At 42.3% G+C, this 12,174-nt stretch overlaps 1 long non-coding RNA gene across 1 annotated transcript in view; it reads left to right on the top strand.

Moving 5' to 3' along the window:
- LOC144368064 (uncharacterized) overlaps positions 1–11,400 on the top strand; it is a 64,631-nt gene extending 53,231 nt beyond the window's left edge. The window contains exon 3 of the long non-coding RNA XR_013427804.1: positions 9,739–11,400. This is a non-coding gene — a long non-coding RNA (uncharacterized LOC144368064). The remainder of the gene's footprint in view (positions 1–9,738) is intronic.
- The last annotated feature ends 774 nt before the right edge of the window (positions 11,401–12,174 follow it).

Raw genomic sequence — 12,174 nt, forward strand, 5'->3', positions numbered from 1 at the left:
TTTTTTTTTTCTTCAAAGAGCCAGATAGTAAATATCTGTAGGCTTCTGGGGTCCTACCGTCTCTGTTGCAATTGCTCACCTTGCTGTGGTAGAAAAGCAGCCACTGACGGGGTGCAAATGAAGAGCATGGCTGGGTTCCAGTGAGACCATTTCTACAAACAGGCCATGGCTGGTTTGCTGACTCCCAAGTCTCCGAGCCCCAGTTTCCTCATCCATAAATGTAGATGATAATCCTTTCTTTCCTGGGTTTTTGCCAGGAATAAATACGATGGATAACAAGCCTCAGCTACATTGTGCTTTCCTCTTCCTTTGTATCAGGCCTAGCGCTATTATTACTGTCGCCGTTTGTTATAGTTTAGTTGTGGTGTTCCCCCAAAGCTCACGTGTGAGACAGTCCAAGAAGGTTCAGAGGAGACATGATGGGGTTGTGAGTCAATCCAATCAGTGAATTAATCCCTTGATAGGGATTAACTGGGTGGTAACTGAAGTGGTAGGATGTGGCTGGAGGGAATTAGGGGCATGGATTTGTGGTATATATTTGTATCTGGTGAATGGAGTCTCTCTCTCTGCTTCCTGATGACGTGAGCTGCTTCCCTCTGCGGCACTCTTCCGCCATGATGTTCTGCCTCACCTCCTGAGGAATGGAGGCGGTCTTCTATGGACCTCTGAAACTGTGAGCTCTGAACCAACCTTTTCTTCTCCATGATTGTTCTGATCAGATCTTTTTTAGCAGCGAAAAAGCTGACTAAAGCACCATTGTTATTTTGTTATAGTGTGATAAGGGAATCATCCTGGTCCAAGAGTCCTGGAATAGGAATCAAGAGATTTGAGTCTTTTTTTTTTTGGAGGTGTGTTTGTTACTGTCTATGTGGCCAGGGGTGAGTGATTTATTTCCCTTCCAAATTTAGTGCTTCATCTGTAAGACAGGGAACAAAACGATGGGTCCCACGGCAGGAAAACAGGTGGAGAGACACTGGGCAGATACAAGACCTGGATTTCTGAGCCCCTGAACCCCACAAGGAAGGGAAGAGAAGTCACCCTGTTGTCCATGTGAGGTGAGCAGGGAAAGGCTTTCCAGGCCCCCAGCTGGCTCCTTGCTGCTGTTCCCTTTACCCTGAGCCTTGCCTTCTTCCTGGCCCCTGTCCTCAGACTCTCCAACCCATGACAGAACCCAGACTGGACTCTTCCAGGAATTGGAGAGGAAGCTCACTTAGGAAGTGCTTCCACAGGCCCAGCAGAGACCCTTCTCAGTTTCTGTCAGTGGAATAATGTCCAGGCTGTGAGCAAGATTTTCTTTTGGGGGGACTGGTTTGGTGCTTGGATAGGGGAAAAGGGACAATGCAAAGATTCTGTGTAGCAACTGTGCTTACAGCACTGGCTCAGAGAGCAGAGGGTAGAGCTAGTGTTAAGCAGACATCCTTTTTAGACATTATAACATTTTTTTTTTTTTACGGGTACCTGTGTACCTATGTTGCCCATGGTAGCCATGAACTCCCTGGCTCAAGTGATTCTCCTGCCTCAGTTTCCCAAATAGCCTGCACTGTTGCTGTGCACCACTGTGCCCGACTCAGACTTCCTTTATATTGCCATCATTTTTCAAGTGCTTTGCAGAACTTAAAAATCTGCTATGATGACTTAAAACCTGATTCTACCTTTTCTGTGAGTGTATATATGTGCACACAACACACCTAGGTGTGGTGCCACTGAAGGACTGAGCTGGGAGGACTCTGGAGACAGGGAGGAGGAGGACGTAAGTGGAACAGCTAACACTCCATCTCTCTAGCACCCTCTGTATGCCCTGCTGGGCGGATTGAATATGTGATTTCTTTCAATAATGAGATAGGCATTACCCTTCACAATTTAAACATGGGGAGACTAAATCTCAGAGAGGGTGAGCTGCTTTTCCAGGCCACATGACTGGGAGGGCGATGGAGGAGGATGTAAGCCCAGTACACCAGAGTGGAACAGTGCATTGGTTGTACCTTCTAGATGAGAAATTTCACTCCATCCTTCCTGATGCTCACCTTGGAGCTGCTAGTGAGGCTCAGGCTCCAGGAGTCCCTTCTTCCCAGCCAGGGGTTAAAGACGAAAGAGCAATAGTTGTCTTTTGTTTTATGTGAATATATCCCTTCACTGATCCCCAGGTAGAGGATGCTCTTATCATTGGGGCTCCCACTGAGAGGAAGCCATTACTGCTGCATCTGGCTTTGGGTTCAGTGCCTCTCTCATACGCCCCCTCTGCATATCCCTCATTTCCAGGATACAGAAGCTCCCATTTATTGAGCTGCTATTGCATGCTAGGCACTGGGTTAAGTGATTTTCACATCTTGTTTGATCCTCTCCTAACTCTCAGGGTGGATATTCACATTATGAATAAGTAAACAACCTTATAGAGTTTGAAGAACAAACCACAAAGCTAGAAGGATACAAACTGGCCATTACCTCTAGGTCTGTCCAAGTTCAAAGTCCAAGTTCTAAGATATAGTTTTATTTATTTTATAAAGTTTAACTCTAATGTTTACTTATTTATTTTATTTTTTTCCACACTTTTAACTCTGTGCATTATAATTATACATGATGGTGGGATTTGTTGTTACATAATTTCTGTATGCACATGACATAACAATATAATTTGAGTAATGTCCTTTCCCACTATGAGACACTGCTTTATTTTTCCACTATTACACTAAGATACATAATTGTCTACTTATGGGTCAGTAGAGATCTCCTTGAGGGCTGGGCTTGAAGTAATGAAGGGACACTGCATTTAGAGTCAGAGAGAACTGATTTGAACCCTGGTTTCGACATTTCCAGCACCATGACTTTGATACTTCATTTTTCAAAGGCTCAGTTGTCTCATTCTTAAAGTGAGTGGGATCAGGCCTTGTGCAATGATATGATTATGGTAATGTAACATGGTAATTATGGTAATGTGATTATGATCAATGTTTGATGGACGGATGAAATCAAGCTGAGACTTCCTGCGAGTGTGACTGTGATATCTTGGTGACTCCCTTGAACCTGCTTCGGTTGGAGAGCCGCTATTTGGCTTTCCCATTCTAAGGATGCTGATGCCACTGTAAGGTGATACCTGCCTGGTACTGGGGCAGGTGGCAAGAGGTCCAACTATTCTCCTCCCACAAAAACCCAGCCCCATTATGTTTCATTTGACACTTTCATACTTTCTTCTTCCCTTTCTTCTCTTTGAATAAAATAAACTGTGCACATCAAAATGTCACTCAGCATTCTATAAAGGGACGAGTGTTTCTCTGAAACCCCTTGCTGTCTTGAAATTCTTAAGAAAAATCTCACCGAGTCCCCAGGGAGAGACTAGTTTGAATTTCTCAAGATACCAATTTAAGAAGTGTGTCTCCTAATCCCGCCCCGCTGGACATAGTTCCCACAAATAAAGGGACAATTCCAATGTGACAATAAGGATGGAAACATTGGATCTCTAAAAATCCATCCTGAGATTTCTTGCTCTCTGTTCAGCCACCCCTCATTGCCGTCCTGACTCCAGGACACAAAACAGAGGCCAGAGGCCAGGTGCCCTCTGGATGGACAGGGGAGGCCATCTTGGAAGAGCGTGGGCTTTGGACTGGGGTTGGGGGAAACTGGCTTTGCATCTGAATCCTTCACTTTCTGACCTATTGACCTTAGGTATATCCCCGTGCACCCAGGTTTCTTTATTTGGGGATAGTGCTTCCTAATTTGCAGATTAGGTTATTAATGGCATGTTTTCTTTAAGTTATCTGGCTCCGTATCGATATTTACTCATTGCTGTTTGTCAGATACCTATCATGGGTAGGTCTAGCTGATCAGAGGACTGTGGCCAGGCCAGCTGAGCTTCTGGCCATCGACACTCAGGAGGTGCTAGTGGGGAAAGGCAGTTGTTGAGGAGGAAATTTTGTTCACAGGAATTGGGGATGAGAGGAGGGTGAAACAGTGTGGAAAGGAGAAGTTGATGAAAACCACACTGCTGTTTCTTTCCCAATCTAAATCCAAGGTGAGGTCCTGGTCCAGCAGCAGGTGAAGATAAGCTTATCACAAAGTCCTTTGTGAGATCTGGGTTCTGAGCACGACTGCTTTGGGGCCCAGCAGGCAAACTGAGATAGAGGTTTGGCTCAGAAGTCCCCTTCCCCAGTCCTGTGTGGAATATGTGCATATACAGGGGAGTGTCTGGGGTTCTGGTGCATGCAGCTCTGGGAGCCTGGGCAGGAAGTGCCATTCTTCCTGGTGGGGAAAGCAGTGGGGAGGAGTCTCCTCTGGAAGCTTGCAAGAGGCGGCGACATTGAGGATAATACAGAACCCAGTGTTTGTGAGACATCAGAGAAACCCAGGAGAGAATCTGAGGAAGACTGAATCCTTTTGACAACAGGAGAGGGCTCTGAGTCAGGAACATCTAACTTATTAATGGGACCTCATTTGTACTCACAGCCTGCTGGAGCCAATGGGTATTTTAGCTGAGGGACCCAGGGGACATGATAGTATTAGTCTTGATTCCAGAAATTATTGGGATGGGAGGTGGCATGCAAATCACCAGAGGTGGGTGTGGGGCAACCAGTATCAGGCATGGGGTGTGTGTGCTGCTGGGAGGACTCCCAGCGAGGCTTTGCCATCTGGCCAGGCTGGGTAGAGGGAACAGGGAGCAGGGAGCATGAAGAGTACCTCAAGGACCCCTAGAGGCGGGCAAGAGAGCCTGGGGCTCCTGCTGATAGGCTTGCCTTCAGGGAAGGCATTGGTCTTCGAGCAAAGATGAGGCAGAATCTTGGGGCCATGTCAGGTTGTGGAATGGTGACCAAAGTTTGATGAGAAGCAGCACAGCATGGGTGGGATCTCTGTGGCCTAGAGGTTAAGGGCATGGACTGGAGCCTGACCACCACCCTCCCAAGCAAATTTCAGAGCCCGCCTGGGCACTCAGAGCCATGCTCACCAGGCATAAGTGGAGAGTCAGTTTTCATCATGTACCTATTCTCTTACTCGAGTGGTGGCATTTGAGTGGGTAGAGTCTGATTCTACAGTTGGACCTTCACTGCCTGTGAGTGGACTGAGGTAGAAGAGTGCTGGGAAATCAGACAATGGATAACAAAGTCTGGTCTCTCAAGAGCCTCCTAATTAACCATGAATAACAGATATTACCAATATTCTTAATTGAGGAAGGAATATATGCACACTGTATGTATCCAAGCAGGATGAAAAGGTATAGAGTGAAATCCCCCATTTCCATCTGAACTTTCTCTAGTTCTTTTCAGAATAGTTTCCTGAAATCTTTCAGGCATGTATAGCAGTGTCCCCTGATCTTTGGGGATATGTTCCAAGAACCCCAGTGGGTGCCTGAAACCACGGATACTATCAAACCTGATATGGACTGTGTTTTTCATTTACATACATTGATAGAGGTTAATTAATAAATTAGGCAAGTATGAGATTAATAGCAATAACTAATAATGAAATAGATTACCACCATATCCATAATAAAAGTTATGTGAATGTGGTCTCTATTAAAATATCTTCATGTACTATACTCATGCTTCTTCTTTAATATTTTCAGAACTTCATTGATTGCAGAAAGTGAAACTGTGGAGATGGGGGGACTATTACACAAATGTGTGTTTGTGAATGTTGTGTGTGATGTTTTCATACTGTTATGTACCTCAAATTAATTCTATTTAATTTATTTATTATTTATGATTTACGGAGCACAGCATGTGCTATCTCATAACATATCCTGTAACAACCTGTGTGGTATCTGTTACTTGGATTGTTCTAGAGGTCAAAGAAAAGGGAGGCTTAGGAGGAAGCTATACAATCTGTCCAAGGCCACAGATCTGAAGATGGAAGGAGTCAGGAATCAAATGAAGTCTGCCTGATTTCTAAGTGGATACACTCCCCATTACTTCATGCTGCCTCCTAAATTCCCATTGGAAAATGCTTTCTGTGAATTTTCTTTTTCTAAAAAAAAATTTTATTTATTTATTTAGTTGTAATTGGGCACAATATCTTTATTTTATTTATTTATTTTTATGCGGTGCTGAGGATTGAACCCAGGGCCTCACACGTGCTAGATGAGTGCTCTACTGCTGAGCCACAACCTCATCCCCTTTCTGTGAATTTTCTAATTCAATTTCAGAAGGTCTATTGTAGGCTTTTGGTCAGTCAGATTTCCATTACTATAATAAAATACCTGAGATAAGCAGTTTAAAAAGAGGAAAGATTTATTTTGGCTCACAGTTTTAGGGATTTCAGTCCTTGGTCAGTTGGTCTATTGATTTGGGGCCTGTGGTGAGGGAGCACATTATGATGGAGAGCACGTGGTACAAGAAGCCTTTACCACATGGCTGGGAGCTCAAGAGAGGAAGAAGAAGGAGCTGGGGTCTTGAAATCCCCTTTAACAGCACACTCCCGGTGACCTGAAGAACTTCTCCTAGGCCCTACCTCTGAAAGGTTCTGCCATCTCCTCATACTGTCATGGGCTGGGAGTCAAATTTTTAATGCATGGGACTTTGAGGGATGCTCATATAAACCCTATCATCTTTCAATGATGAAAGGTACAATTAGAGACTCAAAAGAAGATCCAGGACAGTTTTATTTATTAGATCTCACGGCTCATTCACATCTCCAATGTCCACTTACTAATCAGCTCCTACAGAAGTTGTACTGGTTTCCATCAAACATGACTGGACTTGCTCCTAGGTCCAACTGATGTAAGCTGATTTTGTATATTTTAAGAGTGTATATTGGGTGTGCCAATGTGTGTGCTGGATGTGTATGTATGTTGGTGTGTGTGTGTGTGTGTGTGTAGGGTGTGTGTTGGATACTTGATTTGGAAAGGCCTAAGAAGCAGCCGTGTTGTGGATTTGCTCTTGGGAAAGGCCATGGGGGCAGTGGAGTCAGGGGAATGAACCTTTGATTGCTTTGCTCCATGGTTGTGAGGATAGGAATGGATAGTACATATTTATGTTTCTCCAGCCTGAGGGTAGTCATAACACTGACTACAGAGTCACCCCTGTCAGGGCCTCAAGAAGGCACAAGATGGCTAGGGTGTCCTAAATTATGGACGCACAGTAAAATTAGAACATGCAATTGCTTTTGAAATTTAAAGAGAGCATGAACATGTTATCGGAGAAATATATATTGTAGTGATTAAGGGCACCGTCTCTGGAAGCAGATGGTCTTTGTCCAAGTTCTGGCTCTGATACTTGCTGGCTGTGCAACTTTAGGTAAGTTAATGAACCTCAGTTTTCTTACCTGCAGAATGGAGGTAAAAGTACTACCAGCCTCAAAGAAATGCTCTAAGGACTGAGGAAATAAAACATGTGTTATAGTTTTGATATTAGGTGTCTTCCAAAAGCTCATGTGTGAGAGAATGCAATAAAGTTTACAGGTGAAATGATTGGGTTATGAGAGCCTTTACTCAATCAGTGCATTAATCCATGATAAGGATTTACTGGATGGTAACTGTAGGCAGGTAGTGTATGGCTGGAGGAGTTGGGTCATTGGGGCATATCTTTGGGGTAGATATTTTGTGACCTGAACTAAGTCTCTCTCTATTTCTTGAAATCATGTCCTCCACCATATCCTTTCACCTCTATGTTCTGCCTCTCCTTGGGCTTGCAGGATAGAGCATGCTGTCTGCAGATTAAGACCTCTGAAACTGTGGACCCCAAAATAAACTTTTCCTCTTCTAATTATTCATGTCAAGTCTTTTTGTCCCAACAGAATGGAAAAAAAAATAAAAGGACTAAAACAACATATAAAAGGCTTAAAATAGCATCTGTTTTAAATACTTCATAAATGTTATCTGGTACTCTTATGTGAAACAGAATAGAAAAATCACATTCATTTAAAAAGATAAAACAGCATACTTCAATGAATTTTTGTTCTTGCTGAAGTTAGCCTTAGAGTTTAAGAGGGAGCTGATGTTTTTACAACCAGCTGAGTTTACATGTCCATTCTTTATAGCAAAAAGCACTTTTCTGGAAAATTTAGCACACACAGTTTGTGCAAAATACATTATATCGGTCATTGTCATCATAGCTATTATCTTAAGGAATGTAGGTTCCTCTGAGAGGTTGCTCACTTATTTTAATGATCTGACATTGTTAGTAGGAGAAACTTGCATCTTCTTGTTCAGAAGAGCCTTTTGAGGTTGTTTTTAAGGCTTAGGAGAATATTTGAATTAGACTTTTTTTTTTTTTTTAAGATTTGGGAGTTAACAAATGAGGACTGACTATTCTCCTTTTTGAGTGCATACTTATTCATCAAGTAGCTATGAATGGCTTTTGGTGATTTCTGAAGTCATATCCACTCTTGGAGGGGAAAGATTAATGACTAAGAAAGAGTTTCCAAAAATTAGTTGGGCAATAAATACATGAAAATAATTTAATCTCATGAAAACCTCCCAAATGTAAATTAAAACAAATAGATCATATTTCCTGCTTTTAAACCAGTCAACATGGAGAAACTGATAATACTTGTTGCTGACAAGGGGATGGTGAGCTGGGCATTGGCAGAGGGTTGGGTTGCACCCAATCTTGTTAACAGATCCAGATCTGGCTGCTCACTGCTCCAAAGCCAATACTTGGGAGAGAAGAGCCAGTAGGAAGGAAAGGAGGTTTACTCAAGGGTCAGTCCTGAGAAGAGGGAGGGGCCAGCATCCTCAAAGCTCCATCCTGGGGAACTCAGGGAGATAAAAGAGGTGTGGCAGACAATGGGCAGGAAGCCTACATGCTGAGTGAGGTCCTCCTCATCCAGGGTTTGTGATTCCCCCACTTTTCCCTCTCTGACTGAAGCATCTCAGTTGACCTTGGCCTTGCAGAGTTGGTTTCTGTAATTCTTCAGATAAACATATGGCTTTTCTGAAAGTGAAACCTCGGGGAAATTTGCATGCTTTGTGTTGATGCACAGAACTATAGAATGAAGGGTGTTACATATTCTGATGTTATCTGAAGGTCACCAGATGTTCTGAGTTCTGTAAATCTAAAGAGAGATTATTTAGCAGTCAACAATATAATAATTTAGAATTTAGAATGCTGGGCAGAGGGAGGAGAAGTAATTCTGCAAAGGACAACCCCAAAGGAGTGGCCACTCTTATCATCTCCTAAAGTGAAAATGGCATATAATCAATATCATCCTTGAATGGACCATAAGTGCAGCACATGTGTTTTGTGTTTTATATTTACCCATACTACTTTGTTTTAAGACCTTTTTATTTTGAAAATTTCCATTACACAGGAAAATAAATTGAGTGTGGAAAAAAAAATCTCTCTGGAGTCTTCACTCGGACTTGGTCACGATCTGCATTTGCCAGATCTGACTCATCTATCAACCAGGCTCCTGCCTTTATTTTCTTCAAATATTTTAAAGCAAATTATAGACATTGTGCCATTATGCCATAATTATCTTAAATGTACATTAAAAAGTGAAGGGGAATGGCATAATGCCATCATTGCATGTAACAAAATTTATTGATGTCATCTGATACCAAGTTTCCTTTATCTGCTAAACAGTATCTTTTAATAGTCGATTGATTGAAATTAGGATTCCCAAAGGCCCATATCATTCACACTAATTCTTATGTTGAACATAGAGTTGAGTTGCTCTAAGCCAAATTAGAGGAAGAAAGGCAAGGACAAGTGTTATTAATAGTCAATCATAATGGCTTAATGGAGGGAATGTTTTGACACAATTAATGTGTTTTTCTATTTTGCTTCCTTTCTTTCTTGACCTCTGCTCTAGGTGACTTGAGACATCCATCATTCTGGAGGAAGACCAAGATTTGTAACAGAAGGAAGGCAAAAGACAAAAACAAACAAAAATCTTCTATTGGGATACAACAGAATTATTCAGAAGAAAAAATTTTGTGAACCAGATGTTGTCTTCAAAGATTTCTAAATTTTCTCCTTTAGAATTTCAACAGTGCAGCCTGATTGAATCAATGCATTACAGTCTCCCTAGGTAAAATGCCCTTGTTTTACATTAAGGCATCTCTAAGAAGTAGAGTGAAAGAGGGAGGGCATCATGCAGAGGCCTGACCTTCTGGGGCCCCATGTGATAGGGGAAATATGGTAGCTAGGATAGAGAGAGAGGGGGACTGGAAGCAGAGGGGGGAGAGAGAGAGAGAGAGAGAGAGAGAGAGAGAGAGAGAGAGAGAGAGAGAGAGAGAGAGAGAAGGGAAAAAAGGTGAGAAAATCAATTTAGATGATGTGTTCTTCCAGCTTTGGCCCAAATAGGGAGCATCATGGATAGTGGAGGTATCATCAAGGGTAGAAGGGACTCTGGTCCTTCATCTCATTTGAGACTCTACTGAATAGATTGCCCTTATGGGGTATGGCCACATTCACATGGTGTGGCCCGGCAGAGAAATAACTCAAGGTTTAGCTTTCTCGAGCCCACCTTATTTCCAGTGAGGTGCAAGGAACCCCGAAAAGAGCAGGAGTTTATCTGGAAAGCATTACCAGTGGGAGTTGTCATGGTTGGGCAGGGTCAAGGTAGCTTGTAGTGAGGGCTGCATGGTAGACCACCTGGGGTAGGCTAAGCAGGAGACATAGCAAGGAGAATGGAGTGTAGACCCAACAGAGGAGTTCAAAGGACCAGAGAGAGCTGGTGTGAGGGGGCCCAGCCAGGCAACCAGTGGGAGAAAGCCTGGACTATCTGACTCTCATACAGATACATACATTGGCTGTGAATCCCGTTAGGGCAGCAGCAGCTGGATGGCTCAGGGATTCCCACTCAACCTTGCTGTAACAGCCAGAGGAATATTATTCTTCACCTGCCATGAAGTCACGTAAGCTCCACCTCTCCTCTTAGAACCAGATGTCATCTTGGAGATGAGCCAGGAAGGGAACAGAAGACTGATGTGTCTGAGAGACTAAACCTTTATTTCCCCTTTGAGAGTAAACATTCTTTGAAGGGACCATTTAAATTATGGTGTTATACTGAGGTTCAAACCTGATTAGCCATTGAGGGAATCAGATTGCATTTGTGAATATTTTCAAAAATCAAATCCACTCTCAGAGGACAAAGATTAGCCAGTTTTGAAAAACTTCAAAAAAATATGCTAATATATGACACCCATCCAAATGTATCCACCCAAATGTAAATGAAAACAACTATCCTATACTTTTGTCTTTGGAATTTGTAAACATTGGAAAAATATAGAAATTTACTGGTTAGTAGGAAAAAAGTTATGGGCAAATCAGGTTCAGGAAGCACAATTAACAAGAAGGTTGAAGAATGTGCAAGTATCAGGTGGAGGAGGGAGGAGGACCATCCTTTCCCCTCCCTTCAATCTGCTAAGAAGGCACCTTGCTGTTTGCAGGCCTGAGCTGTGGGCAGTGGAGGTCGAGACTCTAATTATTCCATGGAATTTAAATTGATTGAATCAAGACATTTAGAAAATAGTATATGGACTATTTTCCCTAAAATTAAATAATATGAGCTCATGAGCACTGTCCTAGTTTTCATCTACAGACATTGGAGGAATTTTCCCTATTGAAAAATATTTCAGGATGGCACTAGAGCAGATTATGCTTAGTGAAGCTAGTCAATCCCTAAAAAACAAATACCAAATGTCTTCTTTGATATAATGAGAGCAACTATGAACAGAGCAAGGAGGAAGAGCAGGAAGAAAAGACTAACATTTAACAGAGTCATGAGATGGGAGGGAAAGGGAGAGAAAAGGGAAATTGCATGGAAATGAAGGGAGACCCTCATTGCTATACAAAATTACATATAAGAGGTTGTGAGGGGAATGGGAAAATAAACAAGGAGAGTAATGAATTACAGTAGATGGGGTAGAGAGAGAAGATGGGAGGGGGGATAGTAGGGGATAGGAAAGGTAGCAGAATACAACAATTACTAATTGGGCATTATGTAAAATTGTGGATGTGTAACCGACGTGATTCTGCAATCTGCATTTGGGGTAAAATTGGGAGTTCATAACCCACTTCAATCTAATGTATGAAATATGATATGTCAAGAGCTTTGTAATGTTGTGAACAACCAATAAAAAAAATAAAAAATTTAAAAAAAAATAAAATAAAATAAAAAAAAAAGAAAAATATTTCAAAGGCTGACAGGAGACACAAATAAAAGAACACAACTCGTGAGTGTGATTTGTTCACCACACCGGTACACACAGGGCAATTCCTATGGACTACTGTTAACTGAAAA

This window comes from Ictidomys tridecemlineatus, chromosome 11, assembly GCF_052094955.1.
Source record: "Ictidomys tridecemlineatus isolate mIctTri1 chromosome 11, mIctTri1.hap1, whole genome shotgun sequence".
Lineage (NCBI taxonomy): Eukaryota > Metazoa > Chordata > Mammalia > Rodentia > Sciuridae > Ictidomys > Ictidomys tridecemlineatus.